General features: G+C 45.6%; 1 protein-coding gene and 1 long non-coding RNA gene across 3 annotated transcripts in view; one reads left to right on the top strand and one right to left on the bottom strand.

Annotated features, from left to right (window-relative positions):
* Positions 1 to 681: 681 nt before the first annotated feature.
* LOC114010801 (uncharacterized) lies at positions 682 to 12026 on the bottom strand. 2 transcript variants are annotated; one of them, XR_008748231.1, is made up of 4 exons: positions 10629 to 12026; positions 9434 to 9587; positions 8620 to 8711; positions 682 to 922 (listed from the first exon to the last, which is right to left on the bottom strand). It is a non-coding gene; the product is annotated as an uncharacterized LOC114010801 (long non-coding RNA). The 2 variants fall into 2 exon arrangements; XR_008748230.1 differs by lacking the exon at positions 682 to 922 and adding an exon at positions 7112 to 8176.
* A 764-nt stretch (positions 12027 to 12790) lies between these two features.
* The window catches only part of SERTAD2 (SERTA domain containing 2), an 84748-nt gene continuing 72240 nt past the window's right edge, over positions 12791 to 25298 (top strand). The window contains exon 1 of the mRNA XM_005232433.4: positions 12791 to 13262. The gene's annotated coding sequence lies outside the window, so the exon portion shown is untranslated. The remainder of the gene's footprint in view (positions 13263 to 25298) is intronic.

Below are 25298 nucleotides of genomic sequence, written 5' to 3'. Positions count from 1 at the left end.
AAGCTTTTCCCCAAGGTTTTGGGTAGAAGACCTCCACTGAGGGAAAAGCTAATGAGCCAACATTTCCCTGTCTCCTCGGGGAGCCCCACAGATTCACGGTATTGCCTGCATTGGGAATGGCTTGCAATACAGCTGGGCGCTGGTTTAGGTGACCAGCAAAACACCGCATGTTTCTATTGCTGCATTTTTAGCGCAATCACAGCCTAAGCAAGTGCTGAGCAGCAGCTGCAGGCACGTGGGCTGCATGGGCAGCCTTGGCTCAACTGGTGGAGCAGCATTCGAGGGACCTCCCCAAGACGCAGGCAGCCCATGAGCTCCCCAAGCCCCTGGAAATCAGACTAGCAAGCAGGGGGCTGGCTGGCCACCCGGGCGAAAGCTGCCATCAGTGGTGCTCCTGACTGAGCATTTCCCATGGATGGCGAGGGTCGGAGCTAAGAGGTTGAGTCCACCCAAGTCCCTGAGCCAGCCTACAGGCAGATCTCACCGTGCCAGCATTCAGCTTGTGCCTGGAAACCACCCACAAGCAGTGTCAGCACTACACTGCAAGCAGGGCTGCTGGTCCATGCTATGCTTTCAGTTTAATGGAAGTATTCTGGTTTTCTGTGAAGCTTTTCTCACAAGTAACCAGTTTTCCTTCCTTTTTTTTTTTTTTTTTAAATTTATTTAGCATCTTTTCTTTTTCAGCAAGGAAAACTGCAGAGGGAGAGAGAGGCCAAAGCAGGTGAATAAACAGAAACCAACATGCTTAAAAACCTGTTCATGGATGTTTTCTGTTTCAAAGCAAAATAAGCACAGAATAAAACATTGGACTTGCATGAAGTCCTTAACTTTTCCTCATTCTTGCTCGCAGTTTCTTCTTCACGTGTGACAAAACCATGAGTCCACTTTTTTCATCAGAGTCATCCTGAAGACCACGTACCACCTGGAAATAGCTTCGTGTCAGCACAACTCTTCTTAGACACCAGAGCATCCCTACCAGCAAGTTGCCCCAACCCTGGAAAAACTTCTGTCAGCTCTTGCATGGAAGAGACAGAAATCCAGGGTGAATTTGACTTTATTTCTTCTACCGCTTACAGAAATTCACAGTTTGGGTCGTTTCCCCCATGTTTGAAGCAATGGGTGGCAAACAGGCAGAGAAGGCTGGGGAAGAAATGGAAAAGGCAGGACGAGAGATCATAGATGGCTCAGGGAAAGGGACATTGCAGGAAAGGTGATGAATTGGTGAAAAAAAAAAGGAAACCAACCAAAAAGTAAAATAAACTTACAGAAACATGGAAGAGTTCCAGTAAAGGGGGAAAGAGAAACAATCTGGAAATGGCAGGCAGCGATGTGGATGGTATATTTAGTTAAGCCACTGGCACTTTCCTCTGGTGGGAAAAGTGACAATTGCAGCGTTTAGGTTTTAATCCAACGAGGGAATTTCAGCGTGGGCTTATTTTTAAACATGTGAGTAATCCTCATGATTTCAGTTCAGGAAAGTAGATCCCAGCTCATATCAAGCCTGTTGCCAGTGTGGACCTCACTGTTGAGAAAAAAAGATGTTTTGAACCTCTTTTACATCACGTTTTGTTTTTCCCTGTGAAAAGATGTACATATCCAAAATTACTTGGGAGGATGTGGAGGAGGCTGCTGTGAGATGGGGAAACAGGGTTTGAGGTTTCCCCGGGACGGGAACGGGTCTGCCTCAGGAGGCTGCTCTTGCCCTGGTTGCGTTTTGCTGAGAGCAGAGCTGGGGACCGAATCAGGCTGATGGAGATATTTTCAGCATGATGGAAAAACACAGGCAGCTGGTGGGACATGGGCACCCAAGACATCACATCCTCACAAATGGGATGTGCCTGGTGCAGAGAATCCATGGCAGGGCACAATCAGCTCCATCCCAGGCTCTAGCAACCTGCGTGGAGCTTGGCTTGGGTGCAGAGGGATGCAGAAGAGTGTGTCTGAGGGTGAGCCTGGCTCTCACACTCAGAGCTCAATTTATAAGAATTATATTTTATATGATGTAATATTATTATTATAATAATTTATTGATTATTCCCAAATCCACTGTCTCCTCTTAAAAGTCAACCTAGGCAGAAGTTTCACATCAATAATTTTATTTGCTGGGATTTAGGGTGTTTTTTTGGAGGGGAGGCAAGATTGCTAGTTCTTTCCGCACCCATCCTTTCAAAACGCTCACAAACCCAAGTGCTTTGAAGCTTAGACTTTTCAGACATTGAGAAAAGAGTGATGCTTGGAGTCAAACACAGCTTGGGAGTGAGTTGGTCCTATGTGGGGACGGTCCCACTCTCTCTCAGTGGCATTTTATCACTTGCTACAAGCACTGCAGCCTCTGCTGACACAGCAGAGCCCACCACGGGCTGATCCTTAAATGCCAGTCACCTCCGTTGATACCCAAACAGATTAACCAGCATCCTCACCCTCCTGTCTCTGTGCTGGGTTTTGTACTGACAAACCTGCTGGGTGTTCAAACACCCACAGAGAGTTGCACCTCTTCTTGCAGAAGCTGCCCTTAGCCAGCTCTACACCGCTCCCGGAGCTTCAACGTCTGGAAATGCAGGAAATTAGGATGCCTGGAGGGGTCTCCAGTTGCTGGGTGCAGTGTGATTTCACAGAGATGGTTGCTCTGCTGGATATGGATGAGGCACTGGTGGACCCCACGGAGATCCCCAAATCTGGGAGAAATCACCAGCTTCCTTGAACAGGAGCGTATCTCATGGCATTGGCTCGGCAGAGAGACCTGTCTGTGTCAGCCTGGCATCTTCTGGTTTAACAGGTCAATTTTTGAGCAAACAGACCCAGGCAGGAAGAATTTGCCTGTGGGTTACTCCACTTCTTTCCATCGGGTTGACGCGAGCAATTTCCACAGTGCTCTGTAATGAAAAATTTCTTTTGGAGGACGGTTGAAACCAGTGAGATTTCGCTAGTCTGTCCTCACCCTTTTATTAGTGGCATCATAACTCACTGAAACTGGTGTCTAATAAGGAGATCCCCATTAACTGCACTCCTACAAATACACATCAAGATGCATCTGAGTTTGCAAAACCTTCCAAGGAGCAATGAAGGAATACAAAGCAGATAGGGAAGAGAAATGACTGATAGGAAGCAGGTCAGGATGCTCAAGAAATACTGCAGTGTTGCAAAAAAAGGGAAAATGACTGAAGTCTCATTTTAATTAGTATCAAAAGTCCTCCCCCTATTTATGCAAGCATTTTATACTGCGTTAGATAGAGGTTCTTTGCAAGAAGTGCTTTACCACAGCTTGCTGCTATGGGGCCGATAGCTGGAGCTCAGAAAAGAAAGCACCAGGTCCTCCGGCACCCCAGCCCTGAAATCTGGATTTGACGGCAGTGTTCTAAAAAGACCAGGCAGAGCAGTAGCCTTATGTATGAGAGGGTTATCTACAGTGGTGAGGGGGGTGGTGACAGGCGTGGGGAATTTGCGTTAGAAATCCCCTCTAGTGTCCCACCTTTGAGAGCAACATTTAACCCCATGATAAGACATCGCTGGCTGGTAGCACTGAACCATCCTGCCCGTCTTGCCCAACTTACTCCACCACCTATTCTTCCTCCTCTGACCCTTACTATGGGGTGAGGAGGAGTGAGGTGGGGGAGAGAACAGCACGGCAGGACTTCAGAAATCCCCCCAACATCCGCATCAGGCAGAGACACAGACCTCAGACGCCCATTTATTCCAGTAAGAGGCATTTCCCCGGTGCCAACTGGGCAGCCACAAGAGCAAAACCTAGAATAGGCTTTGCAACACCCGGGCGAGGCGGGGAGGCTCGTAGGACGCGTGGCTCGTTTCTCCCCTCCTTTTTCCCTGAGACAAGCTGCAGCAGAGAGCGCCAACCCCCTCTGCACCTCCCGGCCCCCCTCTCCCAGCGCCGTGGGTGCCAAGCCCAGCTGCTCAGCTCTGGGTGCTGCCGCAGCTCCCGCCCCTGCTGGCACTGCTGCTGCCGAGCGGAGCCGGGGAGGGCCGTAATGACGCACCCTATTGGTATTAGAAGACTTCACCGGCTATTTATAGGCCCCCGCCGACCGCAGAAGGCTCTCGGCCTCTTTTTCTCCCTCCCTTCCTCCCTCCCTCTCGCTCACTGGCTTTAGCTCAGTGCAGGAGGGGGAGCAAAAGAAATGCTGTAAATAAACCAGTGGGTCCAAAAGCACGACATTCCCAAGCGCAGCAAAGTTGCTGCCCCTCCGTTATTGAAATCACCCAGCAGATTCAGTCTGAACAAATTATTTCCAGCACACCAGCTTTTTGCTCTGGTGTTCTTTCCTCCCAGCTTTTCAGCTTGGATTTCTTTTTTTTTTTTTTCCCTTTTTTTTTTTATTCTTTTCCCTGTCTTTGCACAGTTTCACTTTCCAGTTCCTGGCATTGGCTTGGCTATTGCTCAGCAGGACTGGATAAAGCCCAGAGAGGGGGAGACCTCTCTATTGAGCTTGGCACATTTCCCCAGTTGCCACCAAGTGCTTCCCTGCGTGTCTGTTCCCAATACCCAGGCTGGTCCCTGACCCTTATTTTGGCCCATGACATATTCTGACACTGTCCTGACTGTGGGGCCAGGCTACAGCTCCCACGCACAATTCTGAGGGACACTGAGGGACAGACCCACCGGTCCAGCACTCTGGCCACCCACGCGTCTCTCCAGCCCCTGCCCTATTTCCGTGCCAGTGGGGAACAAGCCGAGCCGCAGATGGAAATGGTACCCATGCATCGATCCTGGGCGCTCCTGCGGCGTGGATAACCACAGCAATAAGTTCTGAATCACTGCTGCAGGAGCAGTCTGCCCCAGCTCGGGGGAAAGGCAGCATTTGGAAATGTGAATAAAACATTCAGCACACCTGGGTATGGACAGTGAGGTAAACACAATGAATAGTGTCCGCAGCAGAGGCATGATGGAGAAGTAAAGCCATTTATAATCACTTCAGTGGAGTGAAAAATAGAGGTCACTGAAGGTGCACATCCATTCTTTTTTAAACAAAACAATGCTGATTTTCAGAATATTTATTTGCAGAAGCATTTCTAACAGAAACACTCCCGCCTGCACGCAGGCCCTCGGGTTTACAACAGAGGTAAGACAGGACAACTGTAGGAATTAAAATTGTAGCAAGACATTTTCCTTCTGCTCTTACTGAATTAACCATTGCTCTACCTGAGACTCCACCCCTGCAGCTCCATCAGCACCACAGAGATAAAGCAATCAAGGTGTGTGTGTGTGTGGGATCTTCTGGCAGAGGTGAGTCTTATCCTGAAGTAAATCACTTTAGCCCTCTGGTTTTGTATGGTGCCCTGCTCCATGCTTATCTGTTGGGACTTGCAGGCTCCGGGGAAGCCTCCTGCTGCTGGGGAGGGCTGTACAGCACCAACCCCAGCCACGTCCCCCCAGGGGGTTGAGCCTTGCAGTGATGCTGGCAAACAAATAACGGGCCCTGGCTCCTTCTCCCTGGAGAGAAACCGCATACCCAACTGCAAACAGCTAGTCCCAAAGCTAACGTATTATGTGTTTTATTGTTATCATTATTATTATTATCTTTAGGAAATAGTTTATTGGAAAAGGACACAGGTAATTCAAGAGCTATATTTGAACTCAGGCATGGTGCTTAACATATGGCCTCAAAACAAGAGCACATCACCTTCTCTTTGACAAGCCCATCCTTTTGCAACTTTCTGATCTTTAAACCTTGATATGCAAGAGGCTCTTGCAAAAGTTGTCTTACTGGGAGCTGTATCATGACCTGGTCTTACGGGTTGTGTGGGACCAGGCCTGAAAACAGGGTAAAATAAAATATTTTTTTAAAAAAATAATTTAAAAAAGAAAATTATATTTAAAAAAAATTAAAAAATAGTCTTATTACCACTGTGCAACTCCTTCAGAGGTCTCACAAAATTGCATTGGCTGCCCCTGCTAAGGTGAGCAGGCGGCCACCAGTTAGAAAAAGTTGAGGGGAAATGTCCTGGTGCATGGAAAGCACCCCTTCTCCTCTGGCCACGCTGGAGGGTGCACAGTATGATACTGAAAAGCCACGTCAACCATCGTCTTCCCTCCTCTGCAGAGCAGAAAGCCTACAGACCCTTTTTCAGAGGCAGATCAGCCCGTACAGATTCCCCTTGGATTGCCTCTTGCACGTATGGATTACCCTTAGCACGCCAAACGCTGTGCCACAACTGACAGTCAAGACACTTGGATTCTGCATCCTTCTCAACGTGGAGATGTTCCAGCCCTGCCTTGAGAACTGCATGGTCACCCTGGCAATGTGAGATAAGCCAGTAAGATTTCAGAATGCCTCTGGAAGGCTGGTTTAAAAGCAAATCAGAACCAACAGCCTACACAGGAAAATTTTATTTTCCAGTTGTTGGTTCTACAGTTTTGGAGATGTACATTTGTAAACCATAAAAGCAAATTATCCCTCTGCCGGCACAGATCCAGCCTTGACCTTTCTGCAGCATAATTAAAATGTAAAAGCGCTGTGCCAGATTGCCATATGACTAAAATTGTTCCCTTCATTTATACCCTACTTTCTGCCAGCACCAACGTGTCAGGAATTGGTGGTTGCCACTCACAATAAATATCTGGTAGATCTCCTATAAAAATCCCGTTTGAGGAACTTGCAATTTGAGTTCAACAAACACCTCACAGGATATAACCTTCCCTTAAATTCACCATGCTTGTCCACATGCAGCTTAATTTTCTCAAGCTGTTGTGTTTGAAATTTTCTCACGGGATATTTCCTACAGCTAAATCTTGTTCTCATGGACCACACGAAAGCAGCCTGGCTATAAGTACTTGACACTTGGCATCTGACAGAGAAATTGTGCTTGGTTCATTGCTATTATTTATTGTATTTTTGTCTCTGCCACTCCATCCCTAAGCAGGAAAACCCATATGACTTCTGCCCTGAACGAGCTGTAGCCAGATGACAACTGGCAATACTGAGGTGCTGCAGGTAACCTTAATGCTTCTGACACGCTTGGTGCGGGAAGTTTGCAAATAAATACCCATTAGGCATTTAAGAGGCCCATGTAGAAGTTCTGCTAGCTTCTAGAATAAATGTAGGGGAAAAATTAAAAGAACATATTTAAACTGTGGTTTGGACTTTGGACTTAAAAGTGAAGCATTCAGGAGTGTATTTTAATATAATAAATGTTACATGGTTTCTAGTAATGGAATAATACAAGCAACTCTGCACATTACACATCCATGTATTGGATCAAAAATGTTCATAAACCAGGCAATAACGCTATTTGAGCAGAAGGACTTACAAGATATTACTGAAGTAATTTCAGTTTTAAAATTACAGGAAAAGTTGGTGTTTGACCATGCTGTGTGGGGACAGTGACACGGAACAGCCCAAAGCGTTAACCAACAGCAGCAGCATGGTGTAAGGTGTAGGAGCAGTTTACAAATGCGCATGTAAATGGCACGCTTTAGGGATAAAAACCATTACAGATTTTTCTGCCTTTAGGTAAAGGAGGGTCTGTTTTCTTGCAACAGGAGCTCTGGATCTTCTCTCAGTCATTTGTGAAGCAAAGAGATTGGGAATGTAATGCTAAACTGCTGGAGCATGCACATTAGCCTGCTTATGATACGGTAGTAATGACATTAAATTTAAATTTCAGTCTTTTAAACTGCACAATTATACTGCATGTCCTGTAATAAACCTGATAATTTTCATGTAACTATTTAGAAAGATGAACCTCGTTTAAGAAAAGTAAGTATATTAAACTGGTATACCTTTGATCCTGATTTTACCTAACAATTGGCAACAGAGAAAGAATAAAAAGTATCTGAAGATCTAAATGAAATGCTTAAAATGGCAATTGGCTCTCTCTCAGCACACAGTATTGTTATTTCTTTGCTAAATTCAGATGGTCTCCAAGAATCTATAAGCTCATTGCAGCTGGACAGTGTTTATAGACATATGGCAGAGGATGGTTTTCAAAGGAATTTAAATATTGCAGGGAGTGGTTTCATATTCCAGGGCCCCAAGTTTGCTTTGTGATAGTGGTTTACTTTCACTGTTGCTCAAGAAAGGAGCCCTCTGTTCAGAGGGAAATGCAGGAGGTGTGAAGTGAACAAATAAAATGTTACGTTTTCCATCCCTGGCATAGCAGAGGAGTAGGAAGCAGCACGGCAGGAAGAGAGGAGACTGGACGAATGGGAGAGACACATGACCTGAACAAATCAGACATGTAATACTGGCTTGCATTTCCCGAGTTGACAAATATAAATTAACACTCAGTAAGATGACTGTGTTTTTGAGATAAAATTATAAAATTTTGCTTTCCATGAATACCCTCTAAAATGGGCTTAAAATTCTTTCCATAAACATTTCCAGCCACTAATCTAATTGACTGGAATGTTTTCAAAAAGCAAACACAGCTGAAGGAAATTCACTGCTTTCATTCAGATGTAAGTGAATATTTGCAGGTTTTTAAAGGTATTCCCCGAGTTTGATAACTAACTAAACAACTTTATTTTGTAAACAGCTATTGTGCTGAAAAAAACCCGAACAACAAGCTCAGAGGTCTTTGCGTGAAACTATCTACCAAATCACCTCAATTACGCTCAAAAGAACAAGTATTTTTAGCAAGCATTCCCTTGAACACGATACATACCTTCTGACGCTCCCTGGAAGATGCAGCTCGAAGTGAAGTTTACGTCACCAGGGCACCTGCACGGGTATCAAAGATTTCTGCTTGAGATGCCCCTGGATGCAAGCAGGGAGAGATCAGGCCCCTCTTTTGGGCTTTGAAACCTCAAATTCACAGGCTTCAGGGGAACTACTCTCCACTTACAAGGATGGGAGAGCTGCATCAAGCTCCTGGGACCTCACCTGGCTACAGGCACACCTTGAGCAGGCCTGATTGCCTGAGCTCCTTTTACTTTGGGTTTTGTGGCTTGGTTCTTTCTCCCGAATGACTTGTGTAGCAGCAGCTGTGGAAACCTTCGTGCAAAGCCAGAGCCAAACACAAGATGCATGACCTTCCTCCAGAGTTTTGCACCACACAAATTACAGAGGGGGAGCTACTGAATTTCCAGGCCAGGGACAACAAGCATCCCTGCTGAGCTCATCCTTGTCTAAGCAGCACTAGTTTAGTCGTAAGCAGTTCTGAAGCAGTTCTGAGGAAACGCTGATTGCTAAACCCAGCCTAACTGAAGAGTAGCTTGGCTCAGTTCAGCTGAAGCAAACATGCTCCTCGACAACTGGCTCTAAAACAACCAAACTCACAAAACCAAAAACAAACCACCTCAAACTGAAACCTTCGGCAGCAGGCTGTGTTTTCAAACTTTTCTCTCTAACTGTGAAATTGAGATTTCAGAAGTAAAAGCCAAGATCTCCATCTAATCGCTTCCTTGCCAGCACTGGCCCTGAAGAAAAACTCTTGTATATTGGGAAACCTGCAGCACCGTGATGATATGAAATATTACCTTGGTTGCTGTCTCTGGAAGCGCACGCATGCGAAGCCCCCATAGTAGGTTGTAGCAGCAGAGCAGAATGATTGCTTGTAGACTTTTACCCTCCAGAAGCAATCGTGCCCAAATTCACGAGCTCAATTTCTGTCTCAATTCCCTTAGAATATTGCTGTTAAAGAAGATACAACTACAAAAGGACAATCATCTACCCTTAAATTCTCACCCCTTTCAGGTCTTTAAAGAGGATGTGTGTGTGTATATATATATTTCTCTCTCTATCATTGAATGGTAATACTCTTTTATTTTATTCACTAAATTGCACAGAATCTGATGCAAAGCCCTCTTTTGTGCAGCGTTCAGAAGTTGCTAAGCACAAATCAGTGCACGAGCACTGCTGATGGTTACAGAACCTGCAAGTATTTTAACCTCTTACTATGGCAGGAAAAATAAAGAGACAACAGATCTCATATTCTCTGCTTTTGCCATCAATTCAAATATGGGGATCACTTATAAAAATCCTTTGTTATTCCCAATGATTAGCCGAGATGAATCCCTTACGCCAAGGCAACTGCCTTGGGTTTCAGTGGAAACAGGTCTGTGACAAACAAAATGCACGTTCATATTCATAAATTCTAATGCAAACAGCCAATCACTCAGGAGAAGAGCAAAATGCAGTATGCGTAAAATAAAATGCAACAGAAGAACAATAGGGTGGATTCAGTTCATTCTAATCCAAGAGCAGTTAAAGCAAGAGCATTTACAATAGCAGAGCTCAGCAGATTCCAACACGAAAGGAAATATTAGTCAACAAATCCTCAAAGTTTTATGAACACGCCAGTCGGGGTGGGGAAGCCTTCAGATGCTTTCAAAGCAGACTGAAGAAACAGGGAAGATGTGGTAGTTATTAAACATTATTTTCCCAATAATATCTTAGAATGGAAGGGTTTATGGCTTCATGCAGCTGATGAGCAGAGCAGCGCCACTGCCCAAGGACTTCTGCATGTAAGAAACTCCCGGGGCCCTCAGCACGAAGGCGGCTAATTTCTTACAGCTCATTCTGTGCCAGTGCTAAATGCTCAGGAAGGCATAAGATCCCACTTCTCTTTCTTTGATGAAAGAAAAAGAAAAATCCCACTCAAATCCTGCATGTCTGTATGGCACCATTCCCCCCCCCCCTTTTTTTTTATTTTTCATTACATGATGGCCTTACTGGTCTTATTTGTCCTTCCCCTTTCACACTAAAGCACTCTGAGCACCATTCATCCTGGATTTCTTGCAAGACACTGCGGATGATAGGACAGCTGGCAGGATGATGCCTTAGATGCTAAGAGACAACTCTGAAGGCCATTTCTTTGGTGTGATTTAACATTCCTGCTTCAAATGAGCAACTGTGAAATCTTCACTCCAGCTCCCTGGATCTCGATAAAAGCAAGCAGGAAAAAACTGTAATTAGTCCCATTATTTCTAAAGTGAAAACCAAGAACAAATTATTGCAGGTTATAGTTTTTCAGCTCTTCCATTACTGTGGATGCCAAAATAAGAAAAAGAAAAAAAAAAAACCAACCCTGTATTTATAGCACTCTGTCCAAAGAACAAGTTTTTAAAGCAAACAAAACTGTATTTTTGCAGCCTGGGAAAATGCCAATGTAGTCCCTTATTCTGATAGCATTATCTCATTACCTTACAGAAGTCTATCAGCTATTTTATGCTTTTACTGAAAAAAACCCAGGTCTTATTTTAACAGTTTGTATGTAGAGATGAAGAGGTGACAGACAATTTGAGTATCTCATTTCCTTCACCAGGATTAAATTTTTGGTAGGGCTCCAGTATTTTGTTGGAAACTCTTTACAGGCATTACTTCCTCACTCTACCCAAAATAAATTCCTCCAATACTAATAATTTGTGAAAAGTGTTGCTTTTTTACACCGATACTGCTCCTATTTGTCAATCCCCCCCAGCAGCACAAAAGAAACTGCACTTTGTAATGCAACTGTCAGTGCTATTACTTTTATTTTTTCATTCATCTGGTCAAATTTTGACATCACACCGGAACTTGAGATGGGCTTTGTTCTCTAAAAATATCAGACAAAAAAACCCAAACCCGAAACACCCAAAAAACCAAACCAAAACAAAAACAAAAAAAAAACCCTCAAAAAATCCACCCAAGAGGAAAAGGTGGACGAGAGAGCTGGAAATATTCAGCCTTTCAGCCGTGACACCTGTCAAACACGAGCAAACCCCAACTTCCCTCTTCCAAACCCCGCGGTCCTTTGGGGCCGAGGGAAGCCGAGGCTTTCACAGGCCAGGTTTTCCACCTCCCACCCGGCTGCCGGCCAGCCCTTCCCTGCCCGGTGCCAGCGGGGCCGCCCCGGTTTCCCCCGGAGCAGGCCTCAGCCGCGCTCTCTTTCCTCCCGCGGGAAACGACCTTGGCTGCGCCGCGCTGCCCCGGGGCGAACCCCTCTCCGCCCCGGACATCTCCCGGCCGCCGGCCCCGCTCCGCAGGCAACCCCGGGGCGAGTCCTTCCCCTCCCCGGGATCTCAGAGGCGCCGGGCCCACTCCCTCCGCCCCGCCCGACCCCGCCTAGCTCGCTGAGGTAACTCCCGCCTCAGTGCCGTGCCCTCCCCCCCCCGCGCTGAGGTAACTCCCGCCTCAGTGCGTCTCCCCCTCAGAGGTAACTCCCGCCTCAGTATCGTCCCCCCTACAACGAGGTAACTCCCGCCTCAGTGTCCTACCCTCCCCGCCCCCCGCTGAGGTAACTCCCGCCTTGGTGCCCCCTCACTGAGGTAACTCCCGCCTCTAGGGCCCCCCTCCGCCGCTCGCTGAGGTAACTCCCGCCCGAGCCCTCACACCGGTGCCGCCTCGACGCCCCCGCCCGCCGCCCTCGGGGCCCGCTGGATGCCCGCTCCCCTCCCCTAGGCCGCCCGCCCTCCAGCTCCAGTCACGCTCGCTCCCTCCCCCGCCCTCCGCGCTCTGCGTGAGCAGCTCCCGGCAAGAGGGCGGGAACAGGCTCCTCTCCCCCCCCCCCCCCCCCCCCCCCCCCCTTCCCCCGCAATCCTGATTGGGTCGCGCCTCGACGCCCATCAAGCCAAGCCTCAATCCTGATTGGCCGCGGCGGCAGGCCAGTGCACAATTCCCGCCCCGCGGGGTGTCCCTCCAGCCCTCCCCAACACTTCGCGGCAGTGTCCTCAGAAGACTCATTGGGCGGACGGGGCCGCTCCACCGCTGGCGGCAGATCCGCGCGTTCATTGGCTGGACGCCACGCCAATCCGCCGGACCGCGGCATCCTGTAGGCTGGCGGGGCGCCCGGGGGGCGGGGCGGGGCGGTGTCCTCCCCCCCCCTCCCCGGTCCCGCCCTGTGACTAACTCCCGTGTGTGAGTCACGGCGCGGCCCGTCAGCGCCGTTAAATGCCGTGTGCGGGCGGGCGGTGCTGCCTGGGCTGCCCCGGCCCCCTACGCGCGGGTGGCCGCCTCCCCCGCCTCCTCCCCCGGTACATGGCTGGCGGGCCGTACTTGTCACGGTGTCACATCCTCCCCGCCGGCTGCGGCCCCAACTTCCCCCCCAGCTCGGCTGCCGCCGCCGCCCGGGGCCACCGCAGCGGCATGGGATAGAGCACAGCCGCCTCAGCGCCCCGGCCGCCGCCTCCGTCGCGCAGCCCGGCGCCTCGCCGCACGCTCATTTTTACATTAATTTCCCCCCCCCTCCGGTTTAAATTCTTAACCCGCGCGTACCCCCCTCCCCTCACCGCCTCCCCTCCGCGTCCCATCTTGCCGTTGACCCCCGCTCCCCTCAGCGCTTCCCTCAGCGGTCCTCAACGGCCCTCGCCGCGGAGCCCCCCGGAGCGGGTGAGTGCCGGGCACGGCCTTCCCGGGCTCGCTCCTTTCTGCCGGCCCGGGGCTGGGGAGGGGGGTTGTGTGTGCGGGAGTGGGCAGCGGGTGGGCGGCGGGCTGGGGCAGCCCCCGGTGGCTCGGGGAGGCGGCGGGCCGGGTGCCTCCGGTGCCTGCCAACTGTTGGAAAGTTGGGGGCATTCTCCTCACGGCGCAGCCTGGCACCGGCCGCCGAGGTACTTTCCCCCTCGGGCTGGAAAAGAAGCGGGGGGGGGGATTAAAAAAAATATAGAAACCCGCCGTCGTTGCCGGCTACAGATGCGTGTCATGCTGCCGGTGATATGTTTGATTATTTTTTTTTTTTTTTTTTTTGTTATTTTACATCCTCTCCCCCCACCCACCTTCGCTGAGGCTGTGGTGAAGGTTGATGTGAGGGGCAAGCTGCCCGGGTCGAGTGGTGGGCCAGACCCCTCCAGACTGGTCTCTGGCCACTGTCCTTGGAAAATCAGGGAAACCCACCTTTTTTACTTCCAGATGCACCATCCTTCCCACCTTGTCGTGCCTGGATCTTTCAGTATTACCTGAGCTTGACTTGGTATGGCAGGAGACTTTGTGTATCCTAGGGTGAAGCCGTGGTCTGCAGTGGGCAGTCTTGGTGGCTTGGATTGATGCTGGGAGTGCTTATTGTAAAATGGTTATGTCTCTATTTCATTGCTATTGATTTTTATTTTTTTTCCCTTAATGTATTTTTCTCGTGTGCCATACGTTCGGAGTAGCTAAAATAAAACAGTTACGTGGAAACCCCCAGCAAGGACAGCAGTGTTTCCATACACAGGGCATCTGAAGTCTTGGTACTTTGCTGGGTTTAGTTATTAATATTAATTGCTCGATCTTTGTAATTCATATCATATGGAAACTAATTGCTGAATTGAAGGTTTACCAAACCCCACAGCGCTCCAAAATCATCTTTCCCAGACATCTGACAAATAAATGTGCTGAACTTTAGTGAAGAGGAAAGGCCAGCATCATTCTGAGAGTCTTCCACATGAAGTTTATTGTTTTAAGCCAAGCACTCTTGTGAATAAGAAGTAGTAAAGTATGGCTTTACTCAGAGACTATTAAAGCGTAGTCTTAAGTATGCTGAAGATCAGTAAATTTCTAGAGGAAACGAAGTATTTAACAAATCTTGTCTTGCCTTTATCTAGAAAGAGAGTGAGGGGAGCAGCCCTGAGATTGATACCATACAGAAGATCAGTCCTTATCCCAAGGAGTAACTTGCCTAGTGTATCCCCGGGGCTTCTTAAATGCCTGATTTTTTGCCTTTGGGGGGCGGGTGGTCCTTGAGATGTGGACTCTTAGATTAATCTGAAGTAGACTGCTGCCTCTGGTACTAGTTTAGCACCAGTGTAACTTCATTAACTTTAACGGGGTGGATTTGCATTAATGTGAAAAGTAATCAAGAAATGCATGTTTTCAGAAAGGCCCCTATAATAGTGACGTGACAAGCTCTGATTCCTTCTCTCATCAGACCCAATTACGCCACCCTTACTCACGCTGAGTGGTACTTTACTGCGCAAGTGCTCCCTACGATGCTTGTATGACTACTTGTGTACTACAGTATCAATCTGGGTGAGGTACAGTGGCACTTATTTTTTCATAACTATTTTTTTCCCTTCCCTTGAAATAAGAATATATTGGATAACTATTTTTCTTGGGTCATGAAGAAAACTGCTGAGGATTAAATGTAAAGCTGCTGTGTTAGGTGACCATACAAAAAAACCTCCTGTGCTACCAGTGAAACAGGCAGGTAAGTTTTCTGCATGTTTAGCTTTCCCTTGTTGCTATGGAAAGTAGGAAAATATTGTTGAAAAATTCATTATCTTGTCCTGAAATTCCTCTGTGCCTGAGGGAATCCATACCTACATGCAGTGTTCAAGTTGGAGTTGTTTTTTTTCCTTCCCCTCCTTCTCCAGAACCCCCCCCAAACATTAACATCACATTGTTTAAATGTTTGCTAATGAAATCACTGGCAGCAGGATCAGGCCCTCAGTTGTTTTTCTTTGAAGCAGTTGATAGTGGCTTGGATGTGATGTTGTAGAAAGATAATATTATCTCGTGTGTCCACAGCTCAGATCCACTGTCTTACTAGTCTCAGAAGAAAGCTCTGTACTAAGGAGCCTGTAAAGAAAATACGTGTAACAAAGCACAACTGTCTTTTGCCTTTCTGTTCTTATTTGTAAATCTCTTGAAAGTTTGCTTCATACTCTTTCAGAACAAGACATAATCTTCTCATGTTTTGTTTCATGTTTTCACTTCCTAGTATGACTGTGTTCATTGCTAAGCTTTTGTGTCACTGATTGAGATGTTATTGTAATTAACATTAATTATGCAAACTAGATTGTTTTTAGAGGCTCTCCAACTCTGTATTGATACTGTCAACTTGTTTGTTTGTGGAACAAAAATCCACACATTTCACCATTCTCAGAGGAAATAGATAAACTGATTCCAAATTAATAGATGCATGGGAAACCATACCAAAATTAGGCTATTTTAGCTCAAATGGCACATTGAATCTTGATGGAGATGGTGAATACAGTATGGTTGGTACTGAAATATCAAGGCAGGGTAAACAAGGGGGAGCAAGAAAGGGGACTAGGTACGGCAGTTCCAGGAGGGTATTTGCACTGCAGAGTTCCACCACATTCTTTCCGGATAGACAGTACTAAATTAATTGGGCCAAATTCTGCAGTCCCTAATTGAGTAAAACTCTCACTAAAGTGTACTGGAGCTGTCTGCTTGGTTGTGGGCTGCTGAATTTGTTTGAGAAATGGAGAAAAATGGCAGAGTTTACTTCATTAATTATTTAGGACATTTTTGATCTTAGACTTGGAGAAGATAGCTTTAATTTAGTTTATAAGGTGTTCTATTTTTTTTATAAGAAGAACTTTTTAAAAAAAAACTTTGAAATGCACATTCACTCTATAAAATAGTCCCTATAGCAATGGAAACATTTTACAGGTTTTTATAGTGTTAATTATAGTGACATTCACAAAAATCTCTGTCTGATTCTGAATCACCCCTTTGAAACACTTATGATCTGACAAGGGCTTTAGAATCTATCCCTAGAAATCATAATTGTTGCAATATTTATATGTTGTATTGTTTTGTACGCTCAGGAAGGAAAAAAAGGGGAGGTGGGGAGAGTTTAAATGAGAATTTGTTGTCATGATATCAAATCTGAAAATATATGCAGACGGGCAGATTATTCCCTGTCTTAAAAATTAAGTCTCTCTAATTTCCCATTTATGTAAGCAAAATTTGGTTTGCATTTTGCTTTGGGTAATGAAAGAGAGGTTTTTTTGTTTCTACTTTCAGTGCAGTGGTCCTCTGGAAAGTTAGAAACAGCGCCCTGGGGCTCAGCGAAGTGGAGGGTGTACAATTATATGGGAAGGCTCCATAGCATCAGTGAATTAACGTTAGCAGCTGACTGAGTTTTTTAAGCTGTAGAGATGGTATTATGGAAATCAATAAAATGCTGATTTCTTTTTCTTATTGCAGATTCTGTGTTAAAAGGAAAAGATGCTGTTTGTTTGTCTGCCTTTCATTTAGGCTTGCCAAACCGTTGGTTGATTTGGGAAGGCAGGTTTTCCAGTTAAAATAAAATCTGACTACTTATTGTTTTATTTTATCTCTTTAAAATCTTCATTTATTAGATTGCCTTGCAGAAATCACACTTAACAACCTGGCTTGCAAGTGGCTTCAAGTGTGTCTGTCAGCAGAGGCAAGAGTGAAGGTCACTTATATTTCTTATGACATGCTGGTGTGGCATTGTTTGTTGTAGCCCAGATGCTGTATGTTCCTGACGTGCTTGTTTCTGCTTTAAATTAAATTATCTCAAGTATTTGGAGGGTTCTGAGGAGGTGTACTGAAATCCATGGTAAAAATAGAAGAGGAATAGTGACCTTAACTGTTTTTCAGAGATGCGAGTCAGGCGGGCTGATATTAATCACTGTAAGATCTGTAATATGCATTGGCCTTTATTTCTTTGTCTCAGAGCTTCTCTCGCTTTTATACTAGAAAGACTAGTAACCTGATCATTCATCACATTAAACGCTTACAGAGAAATGACAGATCGACAGCCTTATGTTCAGCACTGTGTAACATGTATGATGCATTAAGTTCTGATATGAAACATTTTAATTGTGAAGAACAGTAAATGGGAATGGCTGTCTTCTAATCCAAGGACTTGTGTTTTTTTCCTTTCTGATTAAAATTAAACTTAACCCCATAATCAAATTATTTTAAAATACCTGTATGCTATGGCCCTTGATAAAATCCTCTGGAACGTTTTATTCAAGCTAAGATACACTGAGGGCTTTGGGGGAACCTGGGAAACCTGGCTGCCTTAGTGGTGGGTAGCGTAACTGGTGGTAATCCAGTGGACTTTGTGGAACCAGGAAGGTCCAACTTGGCAGCTTCTTTAGGTGGGCTGCAGCGAGCATCTGTTTTGTGATATGCAGGCAGCTGCGTACAGAGTTCAGATATCGTGAGGCGTGCAGAGCATGTTCTTGTATGAATAGAAACAGTTCAAAATGCAGGATTTATGATGCAGGCAACAGTAAAGGTCAGCAACTTGGAAAAATAATAATATGGTTCGTGTTGACATTTCAGAGGGAATTCTGATGGGGGTGTGGTTCCAGTGAATGTAAACTCGTCGGTCCGGCTGCACAGATAAAATAGGCAGCCATCCTCTTATCTATTTGGTAACCAAAACCTTTTTACTGAAAAACTGGCAAAATTATGTTTATATTCTCCCTATGTTTTATTGTTTCTGCTAATCTCTAATTAAATAGAGCCAGTGAGGGCCAGCATGGTGCTTTTAGTGCTCAACTCCAGCTTAGAAATGACACTCTGCTTTCTAATGATTATGAGCAGGTGGTCATAGGAAAGGTTGGGGGAGTTGGAGTAATGTAGTATGCAAGTAAATTCCCAGTTCTCTAAAACATTTGCCTGTAGTTGTCACGATCCACAGTACTTCATATCTCTGTCATTGCCACAGGTGTCCAGTTAAAGACACTTTAAGAACACAGAAATGAAAAAAAAAAAAGGGATGAAGAGATGTCAACTGAACCTGAACAGAACTTTTTAGCTCCTACCCTGTGAAATAGGGAGGAAGGCCCCAAGACGTAACAAGGGTAAAGTGTTTCATAACTGCAAAATCACAGTAGTGATGGTGACTCTGAAAAAGTAGCTTCGAGATAGGGAAGGAACTGTAGTCAGTTTGTTGTCTTTTCATAAGCTGTTACTAATGTGGTTAAAGCATTAGTTCTGAGAACCAGTGCATTGAGAACTTAGATGCTTCCTCTTTAAAAATAAGTGTCTATTTTTATGTATTTACTGTGGGGGAAAATAAAATACTGCTCGTTTGGTTATCCAAATTCAACATTCTCATGAAAAAAAACACCTTTTTTTTTTTTTTTTGTTAAAATGAAGTTAGCTCTTTCTGTGGAAGCCTTTTTCACTTTTGGGTATCTTTATCTGGTTTCCTTTCGTGTAAGTATCTTTTCATTATCTGTTTTCCTTTTTTTCTGTCATACTGAATTCCTTTTTCTGTTGTTGTTTTTGTTTCCCTCCACTTCTTTCCAGCCAATTTTTTTTCCCCCCATTTTGTTGTTTTTCATTCCAGTCTTAATCAACTACCGGTGTTGCTGCTTGCTTATAGAATCACATTTAACAGCTCTGAACTACACTGCTCTACACAGGGTGCAATAAATAGCAACTGATCCTTCCTTAAAAAGCTCACAGTGGGAATGTGAAAACTGGGGGACTGGCATCCAGTTTTTGGTTTTTTGTGGCCCACATTGGTTTTGTATGGAGAGTGGTTGTGCTGCTGTCATGCAGTGTGAAGGCACATGTTGAGGTGTGGGTTGCCAGTAATATTTAGTGTCCTCTGCCCTTGGCAAGGAAAAGGTTCGCCACCACTGACCTATAGTCCAGAAGGAAAATGTGAGGGGAGAGCCTGTTGGAGGTGTGACATGAGTTGGTGCAGTCATCCAGGAGTCAGGACCACAGTCAGGAATAATACCCAGGTGTCATCAGCTTCAGACATGTGCCCTGTGCTGTAGCAAAGCAAGTTTTTTGCTGTTTCTGTTCTTTGTGGAGCTCAGTTCTAGCTTTTTTTTTTTTGGTTCTTCTGCTTCTATTTATTTGCTTGTCTTCTCTGTTTTAGTCTTTTCTCACCTCCAGTATGTCATGGCTAATAGTGACCTCTCAGACTGCATCACGAGGATGTTATTAAGACTTAGTGGCTTTTCCCTCTTCCTGTGCTGGAATATTTGGCCATTGCCAAAGGACTTGAGGTCAGAGTCAGGGCCTTTTTAGTACCATGCACCAAAAAGTAGGTACGTATGCACTGAAGGTACTAAAATACTCTTAAAAAGAAAAAAACCAACAAAAAAATCACCCTAAAACAAAGATTGTAAAGTTAAAAAATCTAGTATGTGGTTCATGATGCAAGGTGAGAACTAAGGTATAAAATGAGATAGGCTTCCAATGGTGATGTAAAGGTAAAAGGTGCAGCCTTTTTAAGAGAACCTTTAAATAATTACACCTTTTTAAAGGAACACACTAATCCTTTGCTGAACCTGCTAATTTGAAGGTTTTGGAAGGTAAAGAGGCCCTCTTTCCTGTGACAGGAACATACCTGGTAGGTAAGTTTCTAAACAGAGCTTAAGTCTCTAGGCCTGGTGGTGGTGATAGACAGTGGGAACATGCCCTGGAACAGGGCATCCTTCCAGCGTTCAGCCAACACAAGGAGGGCTGTTTAAACTGCTCTTTGATTTGGCATATTTAAATTTATTCCCTGTTTCAGTGCAAATTCTTGGAAAAGGCAGTTTCTGTCTTTTCAGATTGGCAGATTTTTGTGTCATTCCTACCTTGGAAAGTCCAAAAGAGGGTTGAGGGGGGAACCCCAACAAAACAAAACCAAACAAAACACCAAACCCCCCCCTCAGGTATAGGTTTCTACTCTTCCCCTGCCATGTTCAAAATGAGGTAGTCTTCCCTTGTTCAGAATAAAAGCTGTGATAATCCATTGTCTGAATGTTCTGGTAGCATGATTTGATTGTGGTGCTTGGACAGCTATCATATTGTTCCTATAAAAAAAACAGTGTTTGAAATGATACAATCCAAGAAATCCAGAGTTAAAGTGCTTACAGCAATGACTAATTGTGTAATATTGAGTATTACTCTATCTTCCCGATTTATGTCCCTCATTGGCCAAGACAGACTTGCAGGTGGGTTCTTAACGTACTATTTAACAAGACTGTAATGCTCTGTGCTTAAATTGCTTGTTGTGGTTTTTTTATTCTCTCCCTCCCCAGTGTGGGGTTCAGACCTCATTAGTTTTATGGGAAAGCCACAGATCCAGATTCCTTCTGGAGCTGTTGCAGCCTGAGTGAACAAACTGCATGAGGTTTCCTGTTTTAAGAGCTACAAAAGTAGCCCGTGCTCCTTACCAAGAAAAGAATCTGTATTATCTGTGTGACTTTTCTGTTTTTTTGTTTTATTTTTCCTTCTTCCTTTCCCTTTCCTCCCCACTTGAACCCTGATTCTGAAGCAGCTGGAGCAATTACCCAGCCTATCTTGCATCTTTCTATTCAAAAGAGGGTGGGGTGGGAAGGAAGGTCTGCATTGGACTGCAAATGTTCTCTCTAGCCCCTTTACCACCCCCAAGTCACACTTCTTCAACCTGAAAAACAGCAGATGAAACATTCCCACTTGAACACTTTTTCCCTGGTTTTATTGAGAAAATAAGAAAAAAAAAAATCTTACTTTTACAAAGAGAGGAAGTAGCATTGGTAAGTGCGTCTAGTGTCCTTTAGGAAAGGATCACCACCATGGGGGTGCTGCTAAGAAAGGTTGCCAAATCCTCCTGGACTATGCACCAGGCTGTTCTGAAAGCCTCCTGTGAAATGAAGTGGCTATATAGCCAGTGTATGCATGCGTATTTCTGAAGGTTATGCTGGATTTCTGCCATGCCACAATACTGATTAGAATAATTTATTATAAAAGTGGGACATGGATTTCAGAAATGGATAATGTGATGGGGGAAGGAGAGAAGTGGGTGGCAGGGAAAGCAAACCTGAAGGTTTTCCTGGTTAGTGGGTGTACCCCAAAGCATAGATTTTCTACCACTGTCTGTAGGAAGAAGCTACCACCCTCACTTTTGTTGTCAGAGGTGACTGTTATATGCTTAGCTTAATGTATGTATAGCATGCTTGTGCATTGCTGTTTATTTACTTGCAGTAGGACTCAAGATATTCCAGGTGCTTTCCAGATGCTTATGGATAATCTCTGCTGCAAGGACTTCACAAATCGGAGAGAGACCAGAGGAAAGTAAATAGGTGGGAATTTGCACGTTAGTAGTGAGAAACAGAATGAGATTCACAGGACACAGGGCCCTTGAGAGGAGTGAGAGTGCGGCAGAGGTGCTGTGCAGGTGAGGTGGGGAGGAGGTGTGCAGTGGCCTCCTTGAAAGAAGCAGGTGTGATGCAGACAAGTGCGCAGACTGCTGAGCCTTCTGTCTATTCTGCATTTATCAGCCATCTAGGCCTACTAAATGTGTGCGTTTTGGTCCCTGGTGTTTCTGGGAAGAAAAGAGATCCTTTGCTTTGCTTCTGCATTACAAGTCAGGCCTTGGTCAGCTTAGAGCTCCCGACACCTGATCCATCTCTTGGATGCTTTCCCCTGTATTTGTCATTGCGTGATGTGACAGCTGTGTAAGTGGAGTTATTCTGTCACGGTCTGTGCAGAGAAATGCTGCGGAAATGAGAAAGCGGGGGAATGAGGCATGTGAGGTGTGTGCATACAACATGAGGCTTGACAAGGCTAGTGAGAAGTAGCATTGGGGCTTTGCACATGCATTCCTTGGGGCACAAAGTGTCATAGTCTTCAATTTTTGCTGCGATTAAGGCCCCTGAGCATGTCTGTGACACAAACCAGAAAGAAAATGTTTTCTCTTCAGCTGTCATTCTAGCGTTGCTTATGTGTGTATGAATCATTCCTCCTCCATCTGGAAGGATGAGATGCAGAGCTCTTTTCTAAGGAGGTATCTAACATACATCCTCATAGAAGCCAGCAATTGGCATGACAAAAGGGTTACAGCTAGTAGCTGGCATTTTTCCCATCCATCTTGCCACTGGAAACATTATGCTTTTGCAATGTGCTTGTTCTTCAGGCACCAGCGTGCAGAGCCGGTCTTTGGGGCATGCAAACAGAGCATGTTTGCTTTTGTTTGTGGTACCTCCTCAGAGGCCCAAGAACTGGGAAGTGGGAGTAACAGCGATGAATTGGTTTTCTTCAATAGTTTGACATGGAGTGGATGGGAACAGTGAGGTACTCCTGGAACATCCTCAGGTGTGGGAAGATGAGCAGCAAGACATTCAGCATTGCCAGTGTAACATCAAGTGTGGGAGAAGACCTTGTTTTGCTTCTAACCTTGTATGCTTTGTACAGGACAATGCAGAATTTAGTAGTATTGAGTGTGCAAGGGAAGCCTGATTTTTTTTTAAAATGTCATACATTGTTCATGTAAACTACCTTGTATATATTCTGTCCTTCACTTGATTTGCAAGACCAAGGCCCCAAGTCAACTACGTTAGTCTCAAGTGTTCCTTGATGTCAAGAAAGAATTTTATTGCCCATCTTTTTGTAGAGAGGTGTTTAATGTGGTGTCGGAATGGGTAGTGGAAAGAAGGGCCCTTTAATCTCAGTACTGTGCTTTAACAAATCTATTGTTATCTTTCTCTGTTGCTGAGCATGACTGGAAATGTCCTCATCTTGCAGCAGTGAACAGCTCAATATGCAGTTCAAACCTAAATGTAGAAGCTGGATGTTCTGCTGCTGAAGCTCTTGAAACTCAGCAAACGCATGCCCATGGGATTGGACATGTCTTTGCTGCTTCCCTCTTTTGAAGGACAGTTGGAGATGAGGTGGAAGAGAGTCCAGCATACACTGTCTGACCCCAGGGCCTTTACATTTAATGAGGTGATGTTTGGACTACCTCATCTTGGAGCTGAGACCAGTGGCTCTTTCTCCCTGAGGAGGAGCACCTGTGTGAACAGGATGAGCCTCTCTGCTCCCGATTCCTGCTCTGCATTTTAACCAGGATCTGTTCTGCAAGGCAGGCTTATTTTTGCTGCAGGAGCTGGGAGTCATCTCTCCATCTCACACAGGACAGTGTGAAGGTTTAGGGCACCACTCCTGCGAGACCTGTGCCAGCTTGGGTTGGGGTAGGAATGGCAGGTAGGAAATAATCAGTCTGCTTCACCTGAGGGAGCAAAGTCCTGCTCAGCTGTGTGGAGGGTACAGACTTGTCACCACTGCTATGCCCTGTATATGAAGGGAAGAACTTTGGCTTTCTGAAGGACAGGTTCCTGCCTTAGTGTGTGGATGGAGAAACCTCCTTTCTGCTTCTTTGTGATGGATGGGTTTAAGTTGCAGCCCTGTTCTTAACATCTCTTACTAGCTGACTCTAGACAGTGACACGCTGAGCTCAGGAGTGCAGAGTACTGGTGTGTCCCCTAGTGCACTTTGGGCTTGGGGAAGAAGGACATGGCTGACAGGGTCTGTAGGCTTTCTGCAGCAGAGTTCTTGTCCTGAGGTGAGAACAGCTGTGCCCCTTTCCTTTGGAGCTGTTGTGACTCAGGCAGGGACTGTGAAACCCTCCTGTGCTGCTGAAGCTGAAAGCTGCATGAGAGAGACTGTAACTGCTCCCTCCCAAAGTGCGCTCAGGGAGACGTTTTGGAGTTGGGATGTGAAACAGTGTTGAAGAAGGCCACTCTGCCCCAGAGAATGAAATACTCCTGCATATTAGGGCTCAGTGCTGGACTGCGTATGTGAGGGGAGCTTTTCTTCTACTATGTCTCAAGCTTCTGCTTTTATCTTTCCTCTGATACAGGACAGCCTGGAGAAGACCCTTCAGGCAGGGATGCTCTGTTACTTTCTTTAGCTTCATGATTGCTGTTTATACTGTAGTGTAATAAACATGATTAGCATTTCTGGCTTATTTCAGGGTGTGTGCTTGCATGTGAAAAGATTTGGATATGTTAACTCTGCCATCTTTCTTACCTGTGCCTGAGATACTATCTGCTCACGATCCTTCCTGATACATAACAGCTATGGAAAGGAAATAACACTCCCCATTGTCTTGGAAACATTTCAGTAGCTTGACTTGGGTAAGCTGTACAGTAGCAATAGGAATGAGGGGTGATACGTACACTCTCTTGCTTTGAAAACTGGCTTCTGGATCCTGCAGAGCATGGTCAGCAGGTGGAGGTTGTTCACATTGCAAACTGTACCTGCACTGTCCAGTTGGAACATGCTCCATGTATATAAGTTCAGTTCTGCTTTTCTTTGTGTGACAGTTCAAAGCCTGGGGACCCCCAGGGCAGAATTATTGCATTGCTCTGTGTGTGTGTATGTGTATGCTCAGCAGGTGTATTTCTTCTGCAGTGTATTTAATATTTTCCAGGCTGCGCCAGCTGTGGGTATTTCCACTTGCTGGGAGACTGAAGACCAGGTTCTCATGGCCTAAATTCTACCTAAGGCTCTCTGCTTGAAGGCCAGGAGTCAGCTGGAAGGAAAGAAAAGATACAGGAACTTAGGTACAACTTAGGACATCTGAATCTGGCTCCTTCTCTCCTGCAATACCAGTGTGGCATAAGCATCTACTGTAGCAGTGAACATGCCAGGCCAACGATAGTATTTTCACTTTCCAGAGTGTTTCTAGACAAACCAAACTGGACTCCCCACCTCTAACCCAGGTTCGATTTGAATTCTCAAGCCAGTCCTATCAGTGTTTGGCAGAGCAAAGAACCTGATCCAAGCAGTGCTGCTTATTCCTGGAAAGGTCCTGACATCTCACAGCATTCACCTTCTGGAGGATAACTGGAGGGGAGATGCCTGGAGCTGTGCTGGTGCACGTGTTGTTTTCTGGCTGTGGGGTTTTATTGTTGTTGTTTTCATGGATTCTTTTGTTTTTCCCTCTTACAA

This window comes from Falco peregrinus, chromosome 7, assembly GCF_023634155.1.
Source record: "Falco peregrinus isolate bFalPer1 chromosome 7, bFalPer1.pri, whole genome shotgun sequence".
NCBI classification, from domain to species: domain Eukaryota; kingdom Metazoa; phylum Chordata; class Aves; order Falconiformes; family Falconidae; genus Falco; species Falco peregrinus.
Note: the sequence above shows the minus strand (reverse complement) of the source record. Positions and strands in the feature narration are given on the sequence as shown.